The sequence below is a fragment of the Callorhinus ursinus genome, unplaced genomic scaffold (genome assembly GCF_003265705.2).
Source record: "Callorhinus ursinus isolate GAN/ISIS: 27379988/994484 unplaced genomic scaffold, GSC_fseal_2.0 scaffold3, whole genome shotgun sequence".
Taxonomy (NCBI): domain Eukaryota; kingdom Metazoa; phylum Chordata; class Mammalia; order Carnivora; family Otariidae; genus Callorhinus; species Callorhinus ursinus.
In genome coordinates this window covers 24,970,913-24,989,868 of record NW_027397065.1, presented here as the reverse complement: position 1 = coordinate 24,989,868, position 18,956 = coordinate 24,970,913, and the positions used below count along the sequence as shown (strand labels likewise).

The following is an 18,956-nucleotide window of genomic DNA, read 5'->3' as shown; positions in this document are numbered from 1 at the left end:
GCTCTTAAAGCTACACATATCACTCTCACCCACGCTGTCTTTGTCACTGTAAGTCATATGGCTACACCCAGTCTGAAGAGCATTGAGAAATGCAATTCTACCACAGATCCTAAAGTGGCCGGGCGGGGAAGGGGGAAGGCTACCCAGATATGCTGGATGAATGGCAGTAATGACGGGCAGCTCACCTCCTTGGGACCCGCCCAGGTCTCTTATCTCACCAGTTTCCCTTGAGATAGAGTGGGAAAAATGGGGCGCCTGGGTGGCTCAGTTGGTTAAGCGACTGCCTTCGGCTCAGGTCATGATCCTGGAGTCCCGGGACCGAGTCCCGCATTGGGCTCCCTCCCTGCTCAGCGGGGAGTCTGCTTCTCCCTCTGACCCTCTTCCCTCTCGTGCTCTCTATCTCTCATTCTCTCTCTCTCAAATAAATAAATAAAATCTTTAAAAAAAAAAAAAAAGAGAGATAGAGTGGGAAACGACTTTTAAATCTCCAAGCGAAGACCCACATTCCTTAAACTTTGGGTTCTCTAGTGCAAGATTATTTATTGAGAATATTTGTGTCCATGTTACCTTGAAGCCCAAGGATTCCTGAACATATAATCCAGAAAGAGACTTAAAATCGATGGGCTTTCTTCTCTGCATTTCCTCCCTGTGGCAATGTGTATAGGCTGCTTGAAAGGGAAGACAAACAGAAGTTAACATTTCAAAAACAATCTATCACACTACTAAATTGATGATAAAATCTGAGAGTTCAGATGTTATTGCAAAAATTTCTTTACTTTTCCAGTCAAATTACCTTTCAGTCATTAAATTCAATCTCAGTTGGGAATTAATCCATCTCTGCTTCTTCCTAGTCTTTCTCCCTCTCCAGTCTCCATGTGCATTTTCTGCTCCCCAAGTTCGACTAGCATCACAGCCAGGATCCAAGCTCTTAACATTGAGTTCTGAGGGCCAAGGGTAGACCTTTCATGAATATACATCATTGATGGAGTATTTAGCAACTTCAGAGTGAAATTTTCTATGGCAAAAACAAGCATGTGTCATGTTAATAGTTACAGTCTTTTGCAGAGTGTTCTTCCACTGTTGTATTAGCAGGATTTCTATCCCTTTCCTCTTATAACCAGGAGACCAGTCCCAAGAGGGATGAAGGAACACTAAACCTGCATCCTACTACTGGCATGAATACTGGGCATGTCCTGGGTACATGATGAACTGTCTCCCAGATCCATTGTTGGTCTCCTCCCTCTAACACTAGCACAAGTAACTGAAACGTGGTCACTAATTCTAATATCTAGTAGTACTGTCTATGTCAGTACTTTTAAATATGCATAGGTCAGTTTTTAAATATGAGGATTCCTTTCAAAATAAAAATATAGTTAAAAAAATATATACAGATGGAAAATAAGCATATGAAAAGAAGTTCCACACATCATATGTCTTCAGGGAAATGCAAATTAAAACAACAATGAGCTACAACTATATACCTATTAAAATGGCCAAAATCCAGAACACTGGCAACACAAAATGCTGTATGTAGGATGTAGGGCAAATGGAACTCTCATTCACTGTTGATGGGAATGGTACAGTCACTTTGGAAGAGAGTTTGGTGGTTTCTAACAAAATTAAATATACCCTTACAATAAGATCCAGCAATTGCACTCCTTGGTACTTATCCAAAGGAAATGAAAATTTATGTCCACACTAAAACCTGCACACAGATGTTTATAGCAGCTTTCTTCATAATTGCCTAACCTTGGAAGCACCTAAGATGTCCTTCAGTAGGTGGATGAATAAATAAACTGTGTTGCATCCAGACAATGGAATATTATTATTCAGTGCTAAAAGGAAATGAGCTATCAAGCCATGAAAAGACATGGAAGAAGCTTAAATGCATATTACTAAGTGAAAGAAGTCAATATGGAAAGGATTTCATGATTTACATCGTGTTCAAATGCAGATCTTTGTATGCAGCAGCTCTCAATCTGGAGATCTCTGAACTAAAAAATGCAGGATATCTGACCCCTCCACACTTAAAGGACAAGGTGAATACAGTTTTTATGGGGAACTGACAATGTTCCAACACCCAGCAACCAATTCATTCAAAGTCCAGAATGTTTTTCTTGTCATCAAACCAAAATAAGCAAGCAGAGCTCCATAAAACTCAACTAGGTGCTCTTATACTACCTTTTTTTTTTTTTTTTACATCCAAATCCCTCCTGGCGTCTATTGTTCACTGCTATGTGACTTGATAGAACTGAGAGTATCTGATAATGCCTGGCCATATCTATTAGAAGGGCAGTGAGCTATAAACTAGAGCTAATATTACCAGCCACCACTTGCCCTGAGGCCCCCAGTACAGACCATTCTTGGGAAGGCTACTAACAATCATGAGAGCAGGTATAGAGAAGGCTCTTGGTACTAAGGGAGGAAAAATAAAAACTTCAAAAATTGACGTGGATCTTAAATTTCTGGAGAGTAGGTGTGTTTATAAAGACTTTGTTAGACTTCTAAAAATCTGTTTTAACACTTTTTTTTAAGAGGAAAGAAAGGATTTAGCACAGTAGCTCCATGGTACAGCTGTTATGTTTAATAGAGGTGCTGTTGTTTGATGTTACTTGTGGGTTTATTGATCCTTTTCAGTTACTGTGGTAGCTCTCTGTAAGAATTTTAGAGTTATTTCCCAGCTACCCACCGAAGCCTTATTCATTCTTTGCTCTTTTTTTTTTTATTGCTTCCAAACACAATATATTTTCGAGCAATGAGAATGGCATTCTGTTGGAAAAGAGAACAAAAGTGAGAACTAATTTATTCTCAATAATTATTGGTAAACAACTGGGTAAGAGAGTCAATAACTTCTGTTAAATTTTCTGGGTCTCAACCTGGAATTTTTTCTCTTGCAAAACTGAAATCCAAGACAGCTTTCCTGAAACCAGCACCAGAATACTGCAATGGAGAGAAAACAAGTCACCCTTCAGTGGCAGTCATTTATTCTGTTACACATATCTTAGGCTGGAATAGAGTGTGTCTCTTATATTCCAGAATTACTAGAGCTCTGCTAATGAGAATGGAACGTTCTAGAGTTATACAAAGAGTTCATGGTCTTAGAACAGGGATAATTAAAATAATGGTGAAAAAACAACACAAAATGACAAAATGAAACAAAACCAACTTCTGGACTTTAAAAAAAAATCAAGCCTAATCAACGAAAATAAATCTCAAAAATATATTAAATAAAAAATAAGTTACACATAAAACTATATACCATGTGATATAATTTATTTAATTTTAAAATATGTAGTTATGTATTATTTATGAATTCCAGCACATAGAAATACATATACATCAGCTTTAGTGTGGTGGTTGTCTCTGAAGGGGGAGCAGAGCGGGTCTGCGAAGCATTAAGAAATGGCTTCAATTGTATCTATATTTTATTTGGTGGATGTAATGGATGCCTGCAATATTATTCCCTATGCTTTTCTATATGCTTTATATATTTCCTAAGTTAAAACATTTACAAAGATTCAGAGTGCTTTCCAAATAATATGCCAACCCTGAAATAAGGAGCTGGCAATAAATGCAGACTAGAATAAAACCTAAAAGAAAAGTTCACAAAAAGTAACAAAAGAAGAATATGAGTGGGAGAAGGAGAAGAATTAAGAGAAATTCCATTACCCTGACCCTCTATAGGTTTCATCAATTCCTAAGAGTCTTCGTCTATGTTCAACCAAAAATCAGAGCACCAAATAAGAGTGTTTGCACGATTATTTATTTCATTACTTATTCTGGATTGCCTTACCCTTAATCAGTGCTTAAGTTCGTCTAATTTACTTGCCTGGCAGGGTGATCCAGACCTTCCAACCCTAAGGCATCACATCCTCAGATGCTTTATCCTTGTTGGGCTATGGCTGCTACCATTTTCAATATATGATTAGCACAGAGTTTAAAGGTATCAAAAGGTGATGAGTTCCCTGAATTTTAGATATACTCCTTTCTGTCCTATTAGTACAGCCATCACCCTAGATCTTCACTGGGATACAAGAATAAAGTTAACGAAACTTAAAGTGAATTTCCCCAACTAGTATGGTAATTCCTTTTTTTGCTGGTTCAGTAGCACAAAGAGCCCAAAATGTTCAAATGGAAGTCACAGCTTCAAGCTCAATGGATCTGTTACCATATCCCTTGGTGAAAGCGTCACTTTACCAGTCCTGAGAATGAGGACTTTTAATCTAGCGTATTCTAAGATTGCACAGATGATAAACACAATTTCACACGTGGATCCCTAGAAGAGCTAGTGAGAGAGCCAATCCTACTTCCACATGGTTCCCAAATCCAGGTAGTTTAGCTATTGAGTACATAGCATGATACAATGGTCATTAGTTCAATGTATAAACTTCAACCTTGTGAACAGATCCTGTACCTTGTGGAGAATGATACTCTAGCTCGTACCTTAACTGAACTTTTAATATGCCCTTCTATCATCCTACTAGGCAAGTTTTTCCACATGACGTGGATAAGGTAGTAGCAGTGGATCACATGGGTGGTCATGCACCCAGAGTCATACCTTCTTTATGAGAAAGTTTCCTGTGGTGAGTCAGGCATTAAAAACCCTTAAAGGGTAGTGTTGGCAGAGGCACTACAGGTTATGAAAGCAAATCCATAGCTGAGTTATGGGATAATGGTTGACAATTCCAGGGTTGAAATGGATCTGATATAATCAGCCAGCCGCTAAATGGTTATCTGGTCTCTCTGAGGGATGATATCAAGTCAAGGAGTTGGTCTCAGTCGATCTGGGCTAGCAGGAGGGCAGCCAGAAATCCTCAGCGTTAGTGACAGGCAGCCTCTATGCCCGCCATGATCACCACTCTGTTCACAGGCCCAGTGTATAAGTAGGGGGATAACCAAGGAGAAAGACTGGCTAACATCTGCAAAATGAGTCACCCTACACAGCTGATACGTAGTGACTCTCTGAGGTAGATGCTGGTAGGATGTGAGACATAAAAATTCTCAATTTCTGTGCCTATTATCATCAGCCTAACCACGTGTCTCTTCCTCAAACTTCTTCATTTCTGGCCTTCTAATCTTATTCTTTCAACATCCCTAAATAACCAAGCAATTGGCCATGTATATCCATACCTTAGACGAATTCCTCACTCATAAAGCACAAACATCCAAGTGCATGCTTGCAGTTCTGCCCACTGGGGAAATGTCCCTTCATAACCATCTTTCATGACCATGTCTGAGAAGGCTGTAATGTAGTGGTGACTCACTCTTGCCTAGCAGTAACATATTGAGCTCTGTCGGTTGTTGAAGGAAACTTCACAGAAACCATAAATTTTTTTGAGAGCAGTGACAGGAATTTGAACCACCTGTTCATGCGATTTACTTGTGTCTCCTGAAACTGCGCGAACGTCTCTATCATAAAAGGATTCCTGATGCACCTGCCTGGCATTATCACCTTAGAAAATCTGTTAACACCCTGATCACGATGGGCATCTCTGGTGGCGTATTCACATAAGGTTCCTTCGTCAGACTTTTAATCTCTACGAGGGCACAGTACCATACCACAAGCTGCTTTTCAAACAGTAAGTCATATTCTTCCCCAGAACACAGCACGTTCCCCAGAATCTTAGAGGTCTGCACTGTGACTCTCCTATGGGGGCTTTCTAGACACTGTGAAGAGCATCCATATGCCCCTGCAGCACCACTGAACTTGCTGGGCCATATAATCCACCCAAGAGACAGGTTTCTAGAAGAAGAGATTGAACAGGGATCCTTTTTCACGTGGTGTATTAGGGAATGCTCTCAGAAAAAGGGGGGTGATAGTAGAAGATATGTTTAAGTCTTAACCCCCCAGTGCCTCAGAATGTGACCTCATTTGAAAATAGGATCTTTACAAATGTAGTCAAGTTAAGACGAGACCTTTAGGGAAAGATCTAATCCAATATGACCTGTGAATTATAAAACAGGGAAACTAGGACTGAGAGACAGGCCCAGAGGGAGAATGCCCTGTGAAGACTGCAGAAGAGTAGGTGACACATCTACAGGCCAAGGGACACCAGTGACTGCCAGCAAGCCAAAAGAAACTAAGAGAGGGACATGGATTAGATTCTTCCTCAGAGCCCTCAGAAGGAATCAACTCTTCCAACCCTTATCTCAGACTTCCAGCCTCCAGATCTGAGACAACAAATTTCTGTTGCTTAAGCCACCCAGTTTGAAGTGCTTGTTACAATAGCCCTGGCAAACCAATAAGGAGCATGAGGGAAATTTGGGGTGTGGTAAATATGTTCCTTATTTTGATTAGCATGGTGATTGAGTGAGTTCAAAACTCATAAAACTCAATACTTAAAGTGGCTCATTTCACTGGATATAAATGCTTCTTCAATAAAGTTGATTTTAACAAGTAAAATTAATGGATTACTCATTATTATTTCAAAGTTATGGCTGCTGCTAGTCATTTTTTGCTCTTCATGCTTATAGGCTACTTCATGCCAGTTATTAATTACTCTGATTACTAATTGAAAATTAGTTCTGATTCCCACAAGAATGTAGGAAAGTACTACATAGTGGTTACAAGGAGGGGTTTGTCTGGAACTCAGTGATTCACTGGGTACCTGCCGATACTTTCGTGTAAACTGGCAACTGCAGACAAAGCAGGTGCAAGAATAATCCAGGCTGTCTAGATCCTGAGCCATATACAGGTATCACATTTTTAAAAATTAAACATTAATGAAAAGGAAAAAAAGAATAACTCTCTATACTCCACTCCACGCCATATACATACCCTTCAGATACAAAGAATATCTGGGTATCTATATTTTAATTTTTAAAAAAATCTCCAGGAAACAAGACTTTTGTTCATGAAGTTTGAGGTAAGATTTGGGGAAGGGGATAAGAGAAGCCTAGGACAGAGGAGAGACTGGGTAAGATACTCCTTAATCAAAGGCTAGAGTTTTAATATTTATCCAGACTCAGGAGTAGTAGCGCCTGATTTGGTGTAAGAGAAAACGCAATCTAGCCTTCTTACATAAAGCTGAAAGCTGGGAGAACATTGTCCTGTCCCTGAACCTGGTCCTACCTCTATCTTTCTGCCACTCATGTACACTAGCAATTGTTAAGTTATTCTTTATAAATTTAGGTACTTTTGAATTTCTGGAAAAAAAAATTCTGGTGGAAGAGTGAGTCTAAATTCTGGTGGGGGAAACTGATGTTTAATTTGGAACTTAATGAGTTTGAGGAGTGTGCGGGACGTCTGAATGTCCCAAATATCCAACAAGCTTACCTGGAGAAACCTGAAGAAAAGTATAACCTAAAGATAAGAACTGGGAGGCAATAAGGTAAAGGCTGGAGTCCAGTGGAACCACTAAAAGACACCGTGTGAAACAAGGACAGTGGGCAGAAGACAGAAGCCTGGGGTTCACCAACACCTGAACAATGAGGAAGAGCATGAACGGTCACAGACAGGGAGGCCGACTGGAAGAAGATGGTGTTACCAACACCGAGCACAGAGTAGGCAAGCGTGCGCAGAGAAGCCTGGAAGCTGCAAAGGGAACACACTCACTGGAACTGGCAATGAGATGATAGTTAATAATCTCCAAGAGCAGTTTCCAGAGTGTGGGAGGTTGAAAGCCAATCACAGCAAACTGAGGAATGAATGGTAAATGATGGACTAGCATACAGTTAATATTATAAGAAGAGAGTAAAAGACATTTACATGAGACAAGAGTTGAGAGGCTACTTCAGATGGGAGACACAGTGTCAAGGCAAGGTAATTTGAAAATGGGAGACATCTGAGTTTCTTAAAACATGAGGGGGAAAAGAGCACAGAAGACAGATTAATGAGGTGGGAGAGAGAAATGTTAGTAAATGGAACCATACCTGTCTGGATGAGGAAGGAGATGGATTTAAGGGAAGAGATGAAGAAGTGACATGGGATAAGAAGACAGACCCCCTATTTTCAAGAAGTGTAGGAAAATCTGTCACAGGGATGTAAATATGGATAAGCCTCCCAGTAGAGAAACAAAAAGTTATCCGAAAGAGAGCGTATATGGAGTCCTTGAAGTAATAAACGCGATTTAAAAGATATCAACCCCAACAGAATGCTTTGTATCACGAAAGTCTGTTTTTTGGAGATGAAAGTCATTTATCTCGGTCACACTAAATCCAGTACATTTAGAGATTGTTTGTATACAAAAACATATTCACAAAATAAGCCTCATGGGTAAAATTAACTGTCACTAAAAAGTCTGCATAGGAATGCAGAACACAATTTTCTTAGTATATCTTTCCCAAAGGGACCTACTTTGATAGAAAATAGAACTGGATCACGGTGAATCATGTAGCCTGTATCTTACAAAATAAAACCATTTCTCTGGTTAAATATTAGGTTAGATACAGAGGTGCACTGTCTATACCACTGTAGAAGTACTGTATTTGCACATCAGTGGGTGGATGCAGGTGTGGAAGAAAGACAGGGATTGGAAGGAAGCCCCATCCTTGCTTGTTTCCTATTGTATGGATCACAGCAAAAATATGCCAGCTACAAAGAGCCACTGCCTCAGAAATGGATTCTCCTTTAACTTGGAAATCCTAACTGAACTCTTTCTCCTTCCTGAGCTTCCTTTCTCTTTAGGTCAAATACCTAATTACACCCCAAGCTTTAGATTTTCCCTCTAATCCCTCCTACAAACTGCCCACATCCAGCTAAGTATCTTTATCCATTAATGCAGAAGACACACACATTAAACTACATGCAATAAAAGGAATGAAAAACAGGTTACAATGGTTGTTTCTACTGGCAAACAGCATTTGTAGTTAGTCAACACCCACATTTCCCACCCTCCCTTTACCTAGCATGTGACTGTTTGACGCACAGCATCAGTAAATCAGGCAATTTACTGATCTGATTACAATTTTGAGCCCATCAATTATATTGTTCTTTCCTTCGCTTGGATGGATTGTGTAAGATGGGAAAAACTCTTAGAGGCTAATGTAAAACAAATGTGTTGGCAGGTTAACTATTTGGTTCTTCAGCGAAACACCCTCCCCTGTTGTTATGATGGTCTATAGAACAATCACCAATTAAGTTGGGGACTTGGGGAGGGTCTCCAAACTTATTAAGAACAATACATTGCTGTTTAAGCCACACACTTAGTCCCAGCCAGTATGCCCGGGGTTTTGTAGAGCACAATTTCATACCACTTTCTGTACCTCCACACACCCGCCAAAGCAGGAGTTAATTCATACTGGACACAGCAACAGCTCCCTACAACTCACTATTTTGAAGTAATCAGGCAAGAAGCAAATCTCCTGTCCACGAGTTAATGCTTTATTGCCCTGCCTGCCATGGAGTGCTGAGAGTCTGCGATAGGTACCCTGACCAAACAGGATTATGTGAACAGACATTTTCTAGAAATAATAACTTACGAGTGCCTGCCTCATTTCCCTTTGCCTGGTGATACCCTCACAAAGGCCATTTAGAAAGGATTCGGCAGCTTTCAAGATACAGAATTTGAGTAAGACTGTTGAATCACAGAACTGTACCTCTGCAACAAATAATATATGTTTAAAAAAAAAAAGAGAAGATAGTAGGAAGGGAAAAATGAAGGGGGGGAAATCGGAGGGGGAGACGAACCATGAGAGACTATGGACTCTGAGAAATAAACTGAGGGTTCTAGAGGGAAGGGGGGACGGGTTAGCCTGGTGATGGGTATTAAAGAGGGCACGTATTGAATGGAGCACTGGGTGTTATACACAAACAATGAATCATGGAACACTACATCAAAAACTAATGATGTAATGTACGGTGATTAACATAACATAATAAAGTAAAACTTAAAAAAAGATATAGAATTTGAGTTCTAAAGTGTCCAAAGATCAGTGAATGCCACTTTTTTCCTCCTCTGGAGCATTTCTAATCAAAATTTGGTTACTACAGCCTAGATGCTGACTGAGATAAACCTATTTGGAACTCTAAAAATAGCATCTTCTGAGCTTCTCTGTCTTCTGAGCTTCCCAAAGGAAAGCTCTCCAATGATTTGCAGCTCATTACAACCAGAATCTTCACAAATGGGATGATTCTATTTTTTTTTTTTTTTAATCTTGGAAGATGCCAGATTGACAGTGCTTACAACAGGGGTCTTTGATTTGGAATTACACCCATGGTTACAGAGAGGCTAACGTGGCAGTAGTCAGCCAGCCACTGCCTTCCACAAGGCATTGAAAAGCAGGTTTCTGAATCCAAGCTGAGAACAGTGATGTCCACATTCGTTATCTGGCCACCTTCCGACGGGCCAAACAGACTTTCCAATTGGGATAATTAGGGTAGAACAAACATCTCCGCCTCCTGGGCAGCCATGCCTCCGAAGGTTTAACCAAAGCCTAGAAAAGAAGTCACGAGTTCTACAGTGCTTCCTACACATCACCATTTATAAAACTGAACCATTTTATTACACTATATCTAGGCCAATTATTTACAGGTTATTTATTTCAGAAATAAGATATGGGGGCATCACAAGAGGGAAAGACCTTGTTTCCCTCCCTGTCCTATCTAATTAAGGCTCAGTTTCACCATTCCTGAAATACACAAGTGTCATATTTACATCCATTGTTCAATGAGCATTCTTCCCACTACTCACAGGAACTAGAAAACCCTTAACTGCATAGTATGGTCCAAACAGGAATGGCACAAAACAGAATTTCTAAGAGGGAATGTTCTATCAGAGTTTCTGTTCAGGTGGCTCATTATTTTTCAGGGATGGTTTTAAGAATAGCCTTGCGACTAACAGCATTAAGACCAGAGGGGATATCAACTTCTACTAGAAGAAAACAGTATACTCTTGAGACATTAATTTTACTCTTGAGAAAATTAAGAAATCTCACTTCAAGCAAGTTCAAAAAAATGATATTCTTCTGTTGACAGAAATGCAACCTCTCAGAGCATGAGAATGTTTCCAATAGAACTACCTGTCCCAGGTTATTAAGGCTACACCTTCATACAATGCTTGATATGCTGACCTATGTCTTCATGCACCTTGGACAGAGCACTCTCTTCCCTCCCCTCTTCATTCTACTAGTTTAAAAACAAAAAGAAAGCAAACAAAAACAAAGCTTCCCTCATCCACTTGATTGGTGATTAAATTTTCCTTCATAGGTTATCGACATTTCATTTCCCAATTAAAAGGACACCTTAATCTAACACCTTTGCAAGGTAGACATCAAAACCTTACCTAAGAACTGGTTTTAATAAGTCAGAGAGCCAGCTGGGACAAGGGTAAGTGTTTTGGAAGGACAGATGTCATAATGAGGGGAAAATGAGAAGTAAACAGGAAATTAAAGGATATTTAAGATAGTGGGGTAACCCACAAGTAACCCAGGACCAGCTTTACCTCTGACACTGGCTTGTTCGAGGAGTACTCAGAGCCTAGGTATTAACAATCAGACACACTTTGATCCAAATCCCATCTTGGTTGTACTTACTGATCTATGAAACTTAGAGTGAATCATCTAATGTCTCTAGACCTCGTTTCCTGTTCTATAGAATGCATATCGGCTACCTGGCCTTTAATGGAGATATCATACATGACACCACTATAGATACATGACCGTGTCAGGGCCCCAGAGGAGGGAACCAGAGGGACACTCAGGTGAGAGACACTGACTGGAAATGATGATATCAACTATTCATTAGAAAATAGCATAGAAAACAAAAGAATTATACATAGATTTTTCCTAAAATTCCTTATAAACTTTCTGAACAGTTATTAAAACATGAAATTGGTTGAAATGTTCTCTTCTCTTGGACAGTCATTACGGCAAGGAGGACGTTTAGCCAGGCAGGCCTGTGCAGAGGTAAGCAACACATTGTTTTGCTCCTGGACAGCATGATCAAGATGGTCTTCATGACCCCCTCAGCTTGACTATACTTTAGACAGGCTTATTCCTGACTCCAGGCCCCTGACCTTCCTTTTCTCAGAGAGGATATTTTAGAAAACTTGTCATTGTAAATTCTTTCTCTGCCCCTTTGAAATATATGTAAATCTCAGCCTCCTGCCAGTTTCACAACTTAGGAAATGTTTTTCTCAAGGACCTAGGAATCATTTTTGAAATGTAAACAATGGGGAAGATAGCACCCCTATCTCCCAATCCCTGTGGAGAATAGGAGCCTATTCTTCCATATAACTTCCATGGTGTCAATTAGCAAACACAGGTAGGTTAATCCCAGAAGGAAAAAAAGCATCTGCAAATTCCGGAATAACTAAATGTGCTCAACACCTCTATTGACCAACCTCTTCTCTTAGCATCCTCTAGTACTTTTCCACGAGCTCACTCTCAGGGTTTAAAACCCTCCGTCTTTGTGTCCATGAAGCTAAGTATCCAGACTTGTTCTGGGCTCTCTGCCCTATTGCTGGCAATAGTACTGAAATAAAATCAACTTCTGTCTGCTCATCTTGTCCAGTGCCATTTTTTTTCTTTAACAAGCTCCACTCTCATTTTAGAGCCTCCCTCTTGGCCATGAGTGCCTCTGTCAACATCTAGTTTAGTGCAGTTTCCAAAACCTCTAAGAGGTAATGACTTGCAGGAGGATGAAACTTGCAATAAAGGGGAGATTCAGGGAAGTCCATCTACAGTTGGAGTTCTTTAAGATCTACTATAGAATGTCTATGCCCAAATAGCTTCCTCTTGTGAGTTCACCTCCTGTTCACCTCTCTGGGGTAAATTGGTGTAGTGAACCGTGGTAAACTGGTATAGCAAAATGTAGCAGTAAGAGCCTCAAATTTGTTCACACCTCCTCATATGCATTGCCTTTTGCAACGTAACTTTGCCACATTTCCTATCAAGAAATGCAGTCTTTTTCTTCAACTCTTGAAATCTGAGCTTGGTCTTATGCCTTTCTTTAGTTAATGGGACATTAGCCAACTTGCCAGAAGCAGAAACTTCAAGAGCATACATGGGGGCCTGCCTTTGCTTGCTTCTGGGACCCCTACTGCCTCCAAATAATGAGGAACTACATGGAGAGATCCCAACCCTCACGGGTTTCTTAGCTGAGTTTCCAAACATGAGAATGCAGCCATCTTACCCCAGCTGATCCATCACAGCCCAGAACATTGAGACAGTCTTCAGAATCATGATGAATAATTTTTCTTTTAATTTTAAGCAACCAAGTTACCATTTTTTTTAAATATAGCAAAAGTTGATACCATCAGGATGTTACATTTACTGAGAAAGCATGAATGAATTCCCAACCCAGAGAAATGAGAAACAAGCTGGAGAAGGAGGGGTATCCAAGAAAACATTCTTTCATCATCATGAGTCTCAAACCAGAAATGTTAGCTAGAATTTAAAAGAAGGTTTTTAAGGTAATTCAGAATCTCATAGAAAATCAATCTGTCTGTAGGACTAAAAATATCTCAGCTTTGAACACTTTTTTTCATTCTTATTAGACTTGAAAGCATGCCCATTGATCTAGCAAGAGCAGTTTGCTAATAATTAGGCTGGCAAGGCAGGCTCAGGTTTGTTACCAAAAGGGTGGGTGAGGGGCCCCTTTAGTTCACAGAAGCCTCTGCCCTATCAAGACAGAAAAGATGAAGAAGCAGCAACTGAAAATGCCTCTGTTCTCAAAAATTCAGGTGAGATTAAATTCCATCACAGAAAAATAATTTCCAAGCAAAAACCACCCCATTCCCTGTACTTGATGCCTTCCACAAAGAAGAAACAGTCTTTAACTCAGATTCCCTTCCTAAGAGATCCCATGATAAATACTCATATTCCTTTCATGTGGCACTTACTTCTTTTTCTTCTTCCTTTTTTCTTGGTCTTCCATGAGTATAAGTGATATGCACTGGTCCACCTCTGCTATTAGACTTGGAAGTTCCTTGAGCGCAGGATCTGTGTTTAATTCATGCTTTTAGCTCCTACAAGACACAGAGAAAATGTTCAATAAATTTTTTTACATAAATTAATGGACAAGGCAGGTTCTAGGTAATACAGGGACTATCCTGATGACTACAGGGAGCTTGGCAAAAAATGGTCCCCTTCTTTGCATAAAGTTTACATTATAAAAGCCTACATCATTCATGAAACTGTGTCATTTTTTTTTCACAAGGGTGCCTGATATTCCACCAGAAATCATGATACTTGACACATCTGTAATATGTTTTCCTTTGAGTGAATTCCAGACATAATTTGTTACTTGTATCTCTTTTTGTCTGGGAGACCAGAAGTCCTGAACAGGGGACAGACTTCATGAAGTGCCAAGACAAAATTCTCTTCCTGAGATGGCACAGAACCAAACAAGCCGCATCCTGACGCATATATTTTTTGGAAACTCAAACTAAAAACAGTATTGTTTTGTTTTTAAGTGGTTATTATGGTGAGATTATTTTTACTGTTTCAGTTGCTCATACCCCCCCCCGAAAAAAAAACAAACGATCCTTTCTCTTATAAAATATTTATTATTTTATATTTTAAAAGAAAGAACCAAATCAATTCTGTTTTGAACGGCACATTAAAAATGTAAGCACAAAGTACAGGGCACATTTCACAGAAGATTGGAACTGCTAACAGTTTTTTTTTTTTTCCATCTACCGGAAGAAATCAAATGAAGCCAGTTTGCCTCTGGGGTTTTAACATCATTACAATTCATCTTAATAATGAAGTTAAAATTAACTGAAAGAAGACAAAATGGAAAAAAAAGAAAAACCTCACATCACTAACATGGGTTTATTCATGTGAAAATGGATAAAAGTAATATCCTTTGGGCACAGTTAAGGAAAAAAATCAAAATAACCAGTACATAGGTAACCCACGATGGAGGCAGCACCTCAGTCATTTTTTTTTGTTTATGGAAGTGTAAACTAATGCATAATGCACACTTCATATTCATATATAAACACGTTTGGACATGTATTTATTAAAAAATAAATGCAGCCACCCAGAGATCTTTAAAATTATATTAAAAAATACTGCAAACAAGATGCTCTACTTACCATAGAACTGTTTCTGAATCATACATAACTAAGTTCAGGAACTCAGCTCTGGCTCATGTAAGCTCCCTACATTATCTCTGTGGAATCTTTCTGTTGAGGAATGAAAGGTCAAATGGGGCATCTCCACTCCACAGGGCGCTCAAAAGGTGTCCATGAGCACTCTTGCTTTGACTTTCATCCTTCCTTTCTGAAAGAAAGAACAAAACAGGCATCACGCTCCTGGGAAATGGACAGGAGTTTTTTTTAACCAATTAAACCCTTTTCAGAAAACTAAAGCTGTCATATGGGAGATATAATGATGGTAACAATAATGAGTTGTAGAGCCAAGTTACACACTAGAAGACACTGTGCTGGCTTGGCTGTCAGGTGGGAAAACTGCTCACTCATTTACAATCTTCCATGGTAAAGTTTAGAATTCAATCATTTTTCTTCAAACCAGTAAATTATTTTGGTTTGGACTAGAGAAAAAAAAAGTGTACATTTCCAGAAAGGGTATGCAAAACTCCAAATTATAGGACTGAAAACGATTTTTTTGTGGAGTTTTATTTTGTTTTGAGAGTATGAGAGATCATTGACTTAATAGCTTAAATTTTCTTCACTTTTTGTGCAGAAACTAAACATAAAGAGCAATGTGAATTAGAACACAGAGGAAGCCCAAATTCTCATGGAGCTTTTATCTTTTCAAGTAAACAATTCCAGAAAGTTGAGGATGAAGTCAAGATTATCCATTTGCAAAAGGTGGGATCATTTCCCCCCTGCCAATAACCATCATTTCTAATTAATCAGTTTCTACCCTTTCATTCTGATTCCTTTCAATATTTAACTTTTTTATATTATACTAGGTGCAAAATGATAATAAGGTATCAAAAAGTCACACTAGCATATTATCTATGTTCCAAATTTTACTATTGATGACCGAGTCGTATGGTTAATTCTAAGTATAGTTCGAGGAAACTCTCAAAGTTACATGCAACCTGTAACTGGGTAATATATGCACAGAAATCTTCCCCACAAAACATATATTTACATAATAAAACTAGAGATGACTTAGGTGGAGAAATTAACATATGGGGGGGCTGATAGCTAATGATTTAATACTACCTTTCCATTGAAGACATAAAGAATCATAGAATCATGTGAGCAGTATAAAATATGATATAGGGTAAAAAGCAATGGAATCACAGAGTTCTAGTATGCATACATAATAGCTTATATGTCACCACCAAGTGAAGAATAAAAAGGGTGCTTTGTATCACACAATTGGTAACCTTGTGAAACACAATATATTCATTATGTTTACATGTAAGAGGCAGTTTGGTGTAGCGGTTAGGTGCATAGGCCCTGAATCCATACTACTTGGATCCAGATGCCAGGTCTTTTACTTGCTAGCTGGGCGAACTTGCACAAAGACCAGAGAAGCAATGAACTGATAGCAGGGACATTAATAATAATGGAGTTGTTGATAGTATTAAGCATGCCAGTTCCTATAAAGTACTTAGCATAGACCCTGTGACATGGTAAGTATACCGTTGTTGTTTTTTTTGCTATCTTTTTTTTTTCTTAACATGTGTTACATTATTTGTTTCAGAGGTACAGATCTGTGACTCAACAGTCTTACACAATTCGCAGTGCTCACCAAAGCACATACCCTCCTGTCCATCACCCAGCCACTCCATCCCTCCCACCCCCCCACCACTCCAGCAACCCTCAGTTTGTTTCCTGAGATTAAGAATTCCTCATATCAGTGAGGTCATATGATACGTCTTTCTCTGATTGACTTATTTCACTCAGCATAACACCCTCCAGTTCCATCCACGTCATTGCAAATGGCAAGATCTCATTCCTTTTGATGGCTGCATAATATTCCATTGTGTATATATACCACTTCTTCTTTATCCATTCATCTGTCGATGGACATCTTGGCTCTTTCCACAGTTTGGCTATTGTGGACATTGCTGCTATAAACATTGGGGTGCACGTACCCCTTCGGATCCCTACATTTGTATCTATGGGGTAAATACCCAGTAGTGCAATTGCTGGATCGTATGGTAGCTCTATTTTCAACTGTTTGAGGAACCTCCATACTGTTTTCCAGAGTAGTTGCACCAGCTTGCATTCCCACCAACAGTGTAGGAGGGTTCCCCTTTCTCCACATCCCCGCCAACATCTGTCGTTTCCTGACTTGTTAATTTTAGCCATTCTGACGGTTGTGAGGTGGTATCTCAATGAGGTTTTGATTTGGATTTCCCTGATGCCGAGCGATGTTGAGCACTTTGTCATGTGTCTGTTGGCCATTTGGATGCCTTCTTTGGAAAAATGTTCATGTCTTCTGCCCATTTCTTGACTGGATTATTTGTTCTTTGGGTGTCCAGTTTGATAAGTACTTTATAGATTTTGGATACTAGCCCTTTATCCGATATGTCATTTGCAAGTATTTTCTCCCATTCTGATGGCTGTCTTTTGGTTTTGTGGACTGTTTCTTTTGCTGTGCAAAAGCTTTTTATCTTGATGAAGTCCCAATAGTTCATTTTTGCCCTTACTTACCTTGCCGTTGGTGATGTTTCTAGGAAGAAGTTGCTGCGGCTGAGGTCAAAGAGGTTGTTGCCTGTGTTCTCCTTTAGGATTTTGATGGACCCCTGTCTCACATTTAGGTCTTTCAACCATTTAGAGTCCATTTTTGTGTGTGGTGTAAGGAAATGGTCCAGTTTCATTCTTCTGCATGTGGTTGTCCAATTTTCCCAACACAATTTGTTGAAGAGACTGTCTTTTTTCCACTGGACATTCTTTCCTGCTTTGTCGAAGATGAGTTGACCATAGAGTTGAGGGTCCATTTCTGGGCTCTCTATTCTGTTCCATGGATCTATGTGTCTGTTTTTGTGCCAGTACCATACTGTCTTGATGATGACAGCTTTGTAATAGACCTGGAAGTCCGGAATTGTGATGCCGCCGGCTTTGCTTTTCTTTTTCAACATTCCTCTGGCTATTCGGGGTCTCTTCTAGTTCCATACAAATTTTAGGATTATTTGTTCCATTTCTTTGAAAAAAGTGGATGGTATCTTGATGGGGATTGCATTGAATGTGTAGATTGCTCTAGGTAGCATTGACATCTTCACAATGTTTGTTCTTCCAATCCATGAGCATGGAACGTTTTTCCATTTCTTTGTGTCTTCCTCAAATTCTTTCATGAGTATTTTATTGTTTTCTGAGTACAGATCCTTTGCCTCTTTGGTTAGATTTATTCCTAGGTATCTTACGGTTTTGGATGCAATTGTAAATGGGATCGACTCCTTAAGTTGTCTCTCTTCTGTCTTGTTGTTGGTGCATAGGAATGCCACTGATTTCTGTGCATTGATTTTATATTCTGCCACTTTACTGAATTCCTGTATGAGTTCTACCAGTTTTGGGTGGAGTCTTTTGGGTTTTCCACATAAAGTATCATATCAACTGCAAAGAGTGGAGTTTCACTTCCTCTTTGCCAATTTGGATGCCTTTAATTTCATTTTGTTGTCTGATTGCTGTGGCTAGGATTTCTAATACTATGTTGAATAGCAGTGGTGATACTGGACATCCCTGCCGCTTTCCTGACCTTAGGGGGAAAGCTCTTAGCTTTTCCCCATTGAGAATGATATTCACTGTAGGTTTTTCATAGATGGCTTTTATGATATTGAGGTAGGTACCCTCTAACCCTATACTCTGAGGAGTTTTGATCAAGAAAGGATGCTGTAGTTTGTCAAATGCTCTTTCTGCATCTATTGAGAGGATATGATTCTTGTTCTTTCCTTTGTTAATGTATTGTATCACGTTGATTGATTTGCGGATGTTGAACCAACCTTGCAGCCCAGGGATAAATCCCACTTGGTCATGGTGAATAATCCTTTTAATGTACCATTGGATCCTATTGGCTAGTATTTTGGTGAGAATTTTTGCATCCATGTTCATCAAGGATATTGGTCTGTAATTCTCCTTTTTGATGGG

At 39.4% G+C, this 18,956-nt stretch overlaps 1 long non-coding RNA gene across 2 annotated transcripts in view; it reads right to left on the bottom strand.

Annotated features, from left to right (window-relative positions):
* Positions 1-212: 212 nt before the first annotated feature.
* The window catches only part of LOC141371797 (uncharacterized), a 40,233-nt gene continuing 21,489 nt past the window's right edge, over positions 213-18,956 (bottom strand). The window contains exons 2-5 of one of the 2 annotated variants that reach the window (XR_012377032.1): positions 14,982-15,168; positions 13,782-13,907; positions 794-1,015; positions 213-668 (exon numbers count right to left, since the gene is read on the bottom strand). This is a non-coding gene — a long non-coding RNA (uncharacterized lncRNA). Of the gene's footprint in view, positions 669-793; positions 1,016-10,135; positions 10,375-13,781; positions 13,908-14,981; positions 15,169-18,956 lie in introns of those variants that run through there. The other variant, XR_012377033.1, reaches the window with a different exon arrangement.